This window comes from Gavialis gangeticus, unplaced genomic scaffold (assembly GCF_001723915.1).
Source record: "Gavialis gangeticus isolate Ggan-Ray unplaced genomic scaffold, GavGan_comp1, whole genome shotgun sequence".
Classification (NCBI taxonomy): domain Eukaryota; kingdom Metazoa; phylum Chordata; order Crocodylia; family Gavialidae; genus Gavialis; species Gavialis gangeticus.
In genome coordinates, this window is record NW_017729030.1 from 14,752,656 (window position 1) to 14,762,785 (window position 10,130).

At 38.5% G+C, this 10,130-nt stretch overlaps 1 long non-coding RNA gene across 1 annotated transcript in view; it reads left to right on the forward strand.

Moving 5' to 3' along the window:
• Positions 1 to 7,312: 7,312 nt before the first annotated feature.
• The window catches only part of LOC109301080, a 10,389-nt gene continuing 7,571 nt past the window's right edge, over positions 7,313 to 10,130 (forward strand). The window contains exon 1 of the long non-coding RNA XR_002098422.1: positions 7,313 to 7,398. This is a non-coding gene — a long non-coding RNA (uncharacterized LOC109301080). The remainder of the gene's footprint in view (positions 7,399 to 10,130) is intronic.

The following is a 10,130-nucleotide window of genomic DNA, read 5'->3' on the forward strand; positions in this document are numbered from 1 at the left end:
AGGAATAAAAGGTATCTCTTCTTATTGAGAGGCAGTGCAAAGGAATGCTAGAAGTTCAGAAAAAGGCTGGCGGTGTGAAAATCTGTAGCCTCGGGGGCTAGTCAACATCCCCTTTCATTTCAAGCACTTATTGATTTGCTGTTGTCATCTTTGGCGACGCAGAAGGACACTTGAAAGAATTTCTGATGGGGCTCTGATCTGAGAAACGAGGTGACCTGACCGGGCTCTCACCAAATTCTTAATTACCACATCAACTGCTTTAAAAAGAAGAAGGAAAGAGGGAGGGAGGGAGGGGAGGAAGAGAGAGGGGGAGAAAAGACCAAAAAAAAAAAAAAAAGATCCTTTGACAGCAACAGAGTTTGCTTATTCTGAACTTTTTTTTTTAATTATTCAGAATTCTTTCAGGCTTTCACTCCTATTACTTTTGTCTCAGTTTCATATTCAAATGTTCCCTTCCACCTATAGGTCGCTTTATCGATCGCTCTGGTCTGTAGTGTGTCGATCACTAACCTTCTGCCACCTTCAGATCTTGTGATACTTGTCATAAAATAAAAACAACCCAGAGTTTCTGCAAAGGATAGGGAATATGAAAGCATGTTCCAACCCAGCATACCTTTTTAGAGAAGGGAAGAATAAGCAGGCATTGCTTTCTCTCTTCCCCCCCACCCTCCCCCTTTTCCCCTTGCCCACTGCAACGGTATCTTTGGTGACTGCAAATCTGCTGCTTTCTCCTTGATTTTAGTAATAGGTGAATGGAAATGTACTTTTAAACATTTGAAACGTAGTCTTTGTCAAATTGTAAAGGGGGGGCAAAGGGGTCAGCAAGGGCTGTGTGTTACACTGTATCAGAAATTCAACTCCCTGGCTTTGACTGGATGTAAGCAGTTCTGTTTGAATATCATCAGCTTTAGATGTATACAGTTTGAGCGGAGGAGCAAAAAGGAAAATTCATACAAGAGAATCAACATCAAAAAATCTATTACCAAAGTCAGCACACTAGAATGCAAATGATATCTATAGTGCTTGTATACAGAAGATACAGCACTGAGACACGGTATTGCAGCTCATGACTAAAGGGAAACAAACTATTTTTGTCCCCAGGTTGCATACCCAGATATGCTCTTCCTCTGCTTTTGCAATTATGAATTTTGTTTTTGTTCTGTACAAGTGATCTCTGCCTTCCCTAACTACAAAGCAAATGATTCTCAAATTAACATATTTTTCTGCTGGTCCTAACAGGTCAGCTTGTTATTTTGGTGTCCACAGCTGTGAAAAACGGTGTTAGAGCTACCTTCAGCTCTTCGATTATATTTCGTATCAGCTATATCTATACAGAATTTTGCTGCTGATTTTGCTTTTGTATAGCCTTTCAGCACTCTTGTTCACATCTTAGGGACTTTGCCATGATATTCTTTCATCAGTGTCAATTCTATCGGTTTAGGCACTCACTGCTGTCCATATTGGTTTCTTTCTTCAGCCTTGTACCCTTTTTGGTAGAGTCAAATGTTATCACCCAACCTGTGGCCATTGACAGTTTTGAGTTTCCTAATTATACCATTCCTTATACTCCATATGAGCTCCCAATTCATCAAAGTATTTTTCTGTGAAATTGTGATGCATATCTATAAAGCCTTACTTTTCAGGCCTCATTACTTCAGATCTTCCACTCCCTGGATGTTTATACCCTATGTCCAACACAATACATTCAAAGTGTCTCTTCTCTCTACACACCACACTCCTTGCAATACTTTAATTCATGGACCTCCATAGAGTGGTGAAATAAAAACAAGGATGAAACCACCACATTTAATCTTACAGGAGCTGGATCCAGATTTTGAGGAATGAAAAAAACATAGCACAGAAAACTTATAGTAAGTACAACCTAGACTCTTCCAAGATTCCTTTTCATACTATGTTGAACATCTTTTTTTAAAGTGTTCAGAGACTTGGGGGCATTCTCTTCCCCTCTTTTTCTCTCTCCAATTTCTTAATAAATGGTTATCTGAACTTGGTAAAATTAAACTCTCTTGGTGAGTACTGCAAGTGTAGGGTGAAAAGGATGTCATATTTTTCAAACAACAGGTATAGCACAACAGTGCTGCTACTGTTTGAATGTCATGGCTTACAGGCCTGTCTATTGCTCCTCTGGAAGGCATGCACATGTCACACCTTCCATCTGTCATGGTGGGGGGTAGAGGGGGAAATCATTCCTCCACACTATGAGTACTTTCAGTATTTGGGCTCACACTCTTCAGGGAGCTTCTGTCATTCTTGTCAAGTAACTGCTTCTCCTGTATATTGCCTTCTTTTTGTGTATAAGTCCATCTTACAAGCTATAAAATCTTTGGCTTAAGATTCCCAAGTCCAGCCACAGCCTCCGACCCTTTGAAGATTTCTTGGAGAGAGAGAGAGAGAGAGAGAGAGAGAGAGAGAGAGAGAGAGAGAGAGAGGGAAAGAATGAAAATGATTACTAGAATGATTCAGAATCAGCTGAACTTTTTGAGTTTGTCTGGTGTCTGGGTGACTCTGCTTTTTGTTTATATCTGGTGATTATTTTGGAGCATAAAGTAAAAATAAAATTTATCTAGCTTTCAAAGAACAGACTGGATTTGCTGTACTGTGTGTTCTCTAAGAATGCTCTTCTTTTTCCCAAATGTGGTGATAGCTGTGTGTTCCCTGTAAACTGTGCTGGGCCTGTTATTTTTGCTTATGTCTTTGTTTACCTACTCCCTGCTGTTGGGAAGGGTAGATCAAGCTGGCAAACAGTCTAGTTGGCAAGTTGGCAAACAGCTTTCTACTAGTGTCTATCTTTGCAGCACTCCTAGTGTGGGAACACTCCTGCCTTTTTGCCTGTCTTACTGCCTTGCCTCCAAACATCTTCAAGTGTTAGCAACGACTATAAATTAGTAGCAATGACAACTGGGTGGTGAATAAGAAGTCCAAACCAATTCCTTCCATTTTTTGACTCAAGCCTCCCCTCACAACTCCTGTTAAAAAGGATGCTTCACATTAGTGAAAAGAAAATGGGGTTCACATATTGTCCAGCATTTTTTAACATTTTCATTAATGATTGAGTGCATACTTAAAATATCTGTGGATGACACCAAGTTGGGTGAAGTTGCAGACACGCTGGAGGGTAGAGCTAGGATCCAGAATGACCTGGATTGACTGGAGAAATGCTCTGCAATCAATAGGATGAAACTCAGCAAGGAGAAATGCAAAGTCTTGTAGTTAGAATGGAATAACCACATGCACAAACACAGGCTGGCTAGGCTGCAGTACTGCAGAGAAGGACCTGAGATTAATAGGGGTCTGTAAGCTGAATATGAGCCAACAGTATGCTCTTGTTGAAAAAAAAAAAGCCAACAGCATATTGGGTTGTATTAACAGGAGTCTCACTTGCAAATCAAGGGAAGTGATTCTTCTGCACTATTCAGCACTGGTATGGCCTTACCTGGAGTACTGTGTTCAAATTTGAGCCCCTCTCTTCAAGAACAGTGTAGGTAGACTGGAAAAAGTCCAGCAGAGAGTGACACAAGTGATTATTGGCCTGGAAAATATGACTTAGGGGGAAAGGCTGAAAGAATTAGGGTATTTAGTTGGGAGAAGAGAAGACCCAGGAGGGATTTGATAACAGTTTTCAAATACCTCAAAGGTGATTATAAAAAGGATGGAGATATGACTAGGAGCAATGGCCACAAGCTGCAGCAAAGGACAGTTGAGTTGGAGATTAGGAAGCACTTTCTGGCTAAGGGGGTGGTCAAGTATGGAAACAGGCTACCTAGAGAAGTTATAGAACCTCCATCCCTGGAAATTTTCAAGAGCAAGTTAAGGAGACATTTGGTTGGGCCAGTTTAGTCATGGATGACCCTGCCTTTAGCAGAGGACTGGACTAGATGACCTCATGAGGTTCTTCCTGACCCTATTTTTCTATGATCCTATAACATTATAACATCCTATTCAGCAATAAAGAGAAACATTTTTCCCCACCCCAAGAAAACAATGCCAGTGTGTTTCTACTCTATGAAAATGGCTACTTAGTAGTAATCACCTAGAATGCTGCACTAGCACCATTGGAAGCTGAATTTTGAGCTCATATAGTACAATATGGTAGGATTTTTGTCCAACAATGGGGCCTTAACCACACCTCTACCAGCCCCATGGAAAATCTGTAGAAAATTCATGCCTGAGGCAGCCATTAAGTTTTCTGTGTAATATCTTCCATGATGAGGACCAGAGGCTTCATGTGTGAGGAGCAACAGGTGTGAGAAAATTCTATTGGATCAGTATTTCCAAGAAGCTAAGGTTGACAAGACAGGCTGTGTACTTCTGCACTCCACATGTGGATAGTCTCTGGCAGGTCTCTTGAAACCCTCTGTATTCCAGCAGCCTGTGAATTCCAAAGCAGCATATTTTACACATTCTGTGTGTATGTCAGGAGTGGGGCTAAGCAGACGAAGAAAAGATGCCACCCCTTTGAAGGCTACACTGGAGGAGAATTTCACAAATTCCTCTTGCCCCAGATCTCTTCTCTTTTCTTCTCGTGGGTATGAGCAGTTGTGCAATATAACCGCAAAGAAGGAAACATTACTTCCAATCATTGAACGTGATCAGCTAACTTGATGTCTAAGGTTCAGTTTCAAATGTAAGTCCTTCCTTTATATCAAACAGATACAAACGTAATTAATGTTCAGGAGGCAAGGATTTCGTAGGGCGATATCTTTTATTGGACTAACTGCACGGTTGAGATAGAGTTAGACAAGCTTTTGAATGCAACCTCAACCATGCAGTCAGTCCAATAAAAGATATCATCCTAAGAAATCCTACCCTTTCACATAATTCCTGGAACACGACAGCTACAACATCATTCTAATATCACCATTAATGTTTATAAAAGTCTCTATTCCTATGTAGTCTCCTGATCAATTACATATTTTGACACACAAGTTAAAAAAATAATGAACATTTTGAACTCTGCTAATAGACCTGGAAACGAAGCATATAAGAGAAATCAGAAGCTAAATCGAGGTTAGCAATAATTTCTCTGTATTCATGATTTACCAAGAGAAATAATTGGCTTTCTAGGGGAGGCAGGATAAACAACTGATTTTTGGAAAGCCTGAGACAGGCTGGAAGAGTAGTACCTGTTTCTTGGTAAACTTCAAGATACTGGAGCTTTCCCTTGTGCAGGTGCTTAGGGAAAGGAGTATAAATGGCTGAGAATGGAAAATGGTGAGTGGAGATTGCTCATGTTAAAAAAAGACTCCTGTGGGTATAAGAATATGTTGAAACATAAAGGTCAGAGAAATTTATTAACTTAAAAATAGAATAGGTGTTTAATTGTGGATAGTTAAATAAAACCTTTTACTATGAAAAGAAGTTCTTCAGTGTGTGTATGATTTCTCAAGTCTTCAATTGATTGGAAAGGAGCCAATGACCAATTTGTAACTCCTCAAATCTTTTTGATTTACAGAAGTGATTCAACTGTGATTGCAATGGTTGGTGAGACTATATTACACAAAAGACCGACTGCTAATTTAAATCAGAAAGTTCTTTTGGAAATATTTTCAATAGGGCTGTTTAAAAGAAATAAGAGAATATTCCAAAAACAAAAAGAGTGTAGCTATCCAGAATTACAGAGATGCTTATTTACTGGATAGCTTAATAGGGGACTTCAATGGCATACTTACTTGAATGAGATGAGCAGCATTTGGACCAAGCTATGTAGGTTCTTTTTAAAGCTCATAGCTTACTGTGGAGACGATGGTGGGGAGAAACTATAATTCTCTCCTCCCTCTTACAACCTATCTACAAGTAATTTGAAAAGGTTAAAACATTAAGCAGCAATTGGGAAAAGCACTCATTTAAGGGCAAACCCAGTGGCATCCAATAGATTGTTCTTTGTCTGGGAGCTTAGCCAAGCTCTCTTACTCACTGTAATATACCATGTCAAAGAGCTGGCTCTTTATTATACAGTGCTTTTAAAAAGTGTGTTTCACTTGGAAACATAATAGTAGATTTACTTCACCAGCTGAACGCTGCTTTGCAAATTTTACTGTTACATGAATCAGTTCTGGCATCATCCATTACAGAAAATACTAAAGGCTTTTAGAAAATATTTATCCTGATTGAATTTATGATGTGATCCGTTATTCATATTTATGGCAGGTTTAATGTGATAAGATAGATGAAACAGCTCTTGATGACATGATGGCAATCTGATAAAGCTGCATTTCTAGCTTGTTCGGATTGCATGTTAGAAAGCCCTGGGAAACTGAATGTGATATGATAAAATAAAGTACCAAGTTGGAATGCTATCCAGGTTAGGAAAAGTAAAAACACCTACCAAAATAAAATTAAATCTACAATGAGCGGTGTAAACAGAGGTTGAAATTGTCTTTGTTTCTAAAAGAGATACAGGCTTGAGGTTAAGTCCAGAAAAAACAGAGAGTGAGATTTTCCTTGTGGCATTCATTAGTCAGTGCTTCTTATAGGGAAGAGGGGTTTATGAGAATCATAGAGAAGACCAGGTTTTACATCTCCAAACCCCAAGTTTCAGGAGGGAGCAGTATCTGAAATTTTATTAAGAGTATTCTCCTTTACACTGATCTTCACTATTCACCTTCTGAGAATCAGCAGAGTATTACAATAGCTTTGCTGCCAAAAGTCATGTTAGTTAATAATCTTCTCCCTCAATTGCACTTCAGTGCTGCTCAAAGCAAACTTAACTCCTACTGTTTCTGCTGATTGTACTGATTTAAGCTTAACAGGGTACACCCAGGGCTCCTGTGATCACCCCATACCTACTCCATAGATCTCTAATGAGGCAGAGTACTCCACCATGCAGTATGTGTCTAGAGAATCAGATGTTGTAACTGAATTCATCAATCTAACCTCAGCTCATTTCACATTGACTATGTCCTTTCCCCCTTCTATTGCTTTTGTGGCTTTTTCCATTTTGTTACAGTGACAAGCTGCTGAAAACAACACCTTTTTCTGGACTATGTTGCTCCTATTAACTTTCTCCCATCTAGTTTTGCCTTTTTAAAAGAACATAGTCTCAACAATATCTTTTGTGGGAAGGGATACTGTACCTTTAACTTTAGCAGAGAAAAGTAGATGTAGTCTTAAAGATGCCATTTTGAAACTTGCTATTTGTGTTTCTGCCACTGGATAAGGATTCCTAAATCAGGTGGTGTTTTTTTTCCTTCCTCCTTCTGATTCTGGAGAATGAACATTCTTACTTACTGAGTTACTTTAAATGTATTGTCCTCTCTACTTTCTAGCAGAGAGACCAAGAGTTGTCCTGGTGGATTACCATAATATAGAGTAACTACTGAGGTTTTTGTAAGAAGAATAGATTCCAGAGTGTATCAAGTAGTATCAGCAGTCACAAAGGTATCTTCTGTGCTTCATTTAAAATTTAGAATAAGTTTAACATTGGTGACTAGAAGTAGTAAGATATATGCTAATAAGAATGCTCATTAGTGTTTTTATTATAATCACAGCTGTTAGGAACTTGCAAATCACAAACACTTGCTTTGTGCTGAGAAAGCAGCATAAGGCTTTTAGATAAGTTTTTTTTGCTTTGGTTTTATTCTCTTTAACACACACTTTACAGACTGTACTATAATAGGAACAACATTAAGTGGTTTTTTAATGAAATCTGGCATGAACAGAAACTGCATTTTGCTTGTTTGTGTGGGAAAACACCTTAAAATACATGTTAGGCTCTCTTCTGAGATTGTTTGGTAGCAGGCTGCTTAATTGACACCATTACTTTTGCTATAGGCTTCTCATGCCTTGATAACATCTAGGCAGTAATAACAATATCAAGCAAGAGGAAAAAGAGGAGACTATTCTCTAAGTTTAGACTCTTTCCTTGTAAGGAGCAGACAGGGGCTCTTAAGGTGTAGGGCAGTGGTGAGGAAGCTGGACTACTATGTTATTTACAGAAGGGGAAGAAAGATAAAGTAGGGCAGGTCCTGAGTTCTTGGTCTTTCTGTAGCTTGGAAGGGTCAGTGCAGCCTCCCTCTCCTGTGGGCAAAATGTGACAGGCTAACCTTCCCGCTTGCCCTTATGAGAAAATAACAATGAAATCCTGAGCAGCTGAGCTCAGGATTCTTTCCTGTACAAGGGGAGGGAAAAGATCTGAAGAAAACTAAAGCAATTCATAGCAGTAGTTACTGCTGCCTCTGTCAAGATCTTCCTTGGGAACAGCAGCTATGGAACCCTTTGTAGAGACATGGGTAAGAGAGCCTGAACTGATTGCAATGGAGAGGAGAATGGATTGCCAAAATTAACTGTAGTAGGTAGCCTGGAAATCCTTGCTCCCCAAAACCTAGGCAGAGCCTTCTTTCCAAACTTGCAACTCCTTGTGTAACCTAGGCAGCTCCCCATTTGTAAAGCTGATAAAACTTGTTTCTTTGTTTGTATCAAAAGAAAACCTTTTAAAATAGGCCTTAGAGTAGAAAGCCAGTAGAAGCTGCTAGCTAGAGCAGACTAAAACAAAGTGTGGGTATTCCATATTTTGGTAATTTGCTCCATATTTTACCCTAAAATATTGGAAAAATATTGTAGGGGATTATATAATTAAAGATAAATAGGATACTTAATACATACATACATACCAGAGAGCAGGATTAAAGTTGCAAAAGTGTTTCTTAGCAGCAGAAAGCCTACTTCTGCAACTTTTGAATTTTATAATGATTTAAAAATATGATTTCCTTGAAGACAAGATTACATTTATGAAGAAAAGCGGGAGGGGGAAGGTTTAAAAAGAAATATCACTGAAGAAATGAGAAATTATGTAGAGGAAGATACTCTACCAGTGGTACTTTGCTCCATTTAAATTAAAGAAAATATTTAAAGAAGGGTTTGTCATTGCTGGAGAAGGTGCGAGTGAATAGGAATTTTCCTGGAAGTGTAATGGGAATGCCCTAAGAAAACAGCATTTTAAGGGATCATAACAAATAGAATTTTTCAAAATAACAAACGCTAGGCTACCTGTAGACCCACAATGGTTCTACTGTGTTACAATCCAAAGGAGATAGCCAAGTTGGGGAAAGACCATTAACAATATAATCATTATTGGCTCCAGATGTGTGATAACTTATTTCCAATATTAGTAGCACGGAGAAATAAAGTATGGGAAATCTTCCAACAGAAAAAGTACCAGACAACCTTATATCAGGAAGTAGCAGGTATTATACCATGAGATAAAATATTTCTTGAAATTTGAGCAAAATAAGTGGTTGATAAAACACACATGCGACTTTTAAAAGTAATAAATACAGATTATGCATAAGATTTGTTAATACTTGAATGGAATTTTTCATTTATGTGAATGATAAGCTTTTTATGAAAAAAGAACAGACTGAAAAACAAACTGTGGAACCAGGTGAGTTGTCACATGGTTGATGAGAATGTTTAGATCTACAGTGCAGATGTTTGGGGATGTCTGTACCAAATTTCAAGTGCCTGTTCCAAAGTGCAAAAAGCTTTCAATGCAGTGGTTGTAAGTTGGCTGTTGGGGGGCGGGGGGAGGGAAGATATTATTTTGTTTTTCTAATATGGACAAAACAACATGTGTTTTCCTAACAATTTTAGCAAAATGATCAAAACACCTTAGATTGAATTTATTTCCGGAAAGTTAAGGCGAGGCTGACATTGTACAGTCTGCTTAGTTATAAGTCTTGGCAGAATTATAAACACCCATGTTATAATGGGAAGTGTCAGGTGACTGTAGCTTTGTGTCTCTACCTGCTGCCTAAAGCAATGCCCACTAACAAAAGCAGTGCTTTTCTTTGACTTTCTGGCACCTGTTAACTTTTACCAGTATAGGCTTTTGTAGGAATTTTTCCCAGCATGCCTCTCAGTCACAAGCCCTTTGTATGGCAGCTATAGGCCTAAGGGGCCATTTTAGCAATTGTAACTTTTTTTTCTTTTCAAGTTGATAAGAGCTTTTAACTCCCATGTTAAACTAAGACAAAAACTAAAGTCTCGAAGATGGAATTTTTACAAACCATAAACAGAAAAATAATTTCAGAAATTTTCCTGCAGAATAGGATGTAAGCAATTTATAAAACTATTGGATTTTTGACCTTGTTCTTTTGATACATTAAGAGCTG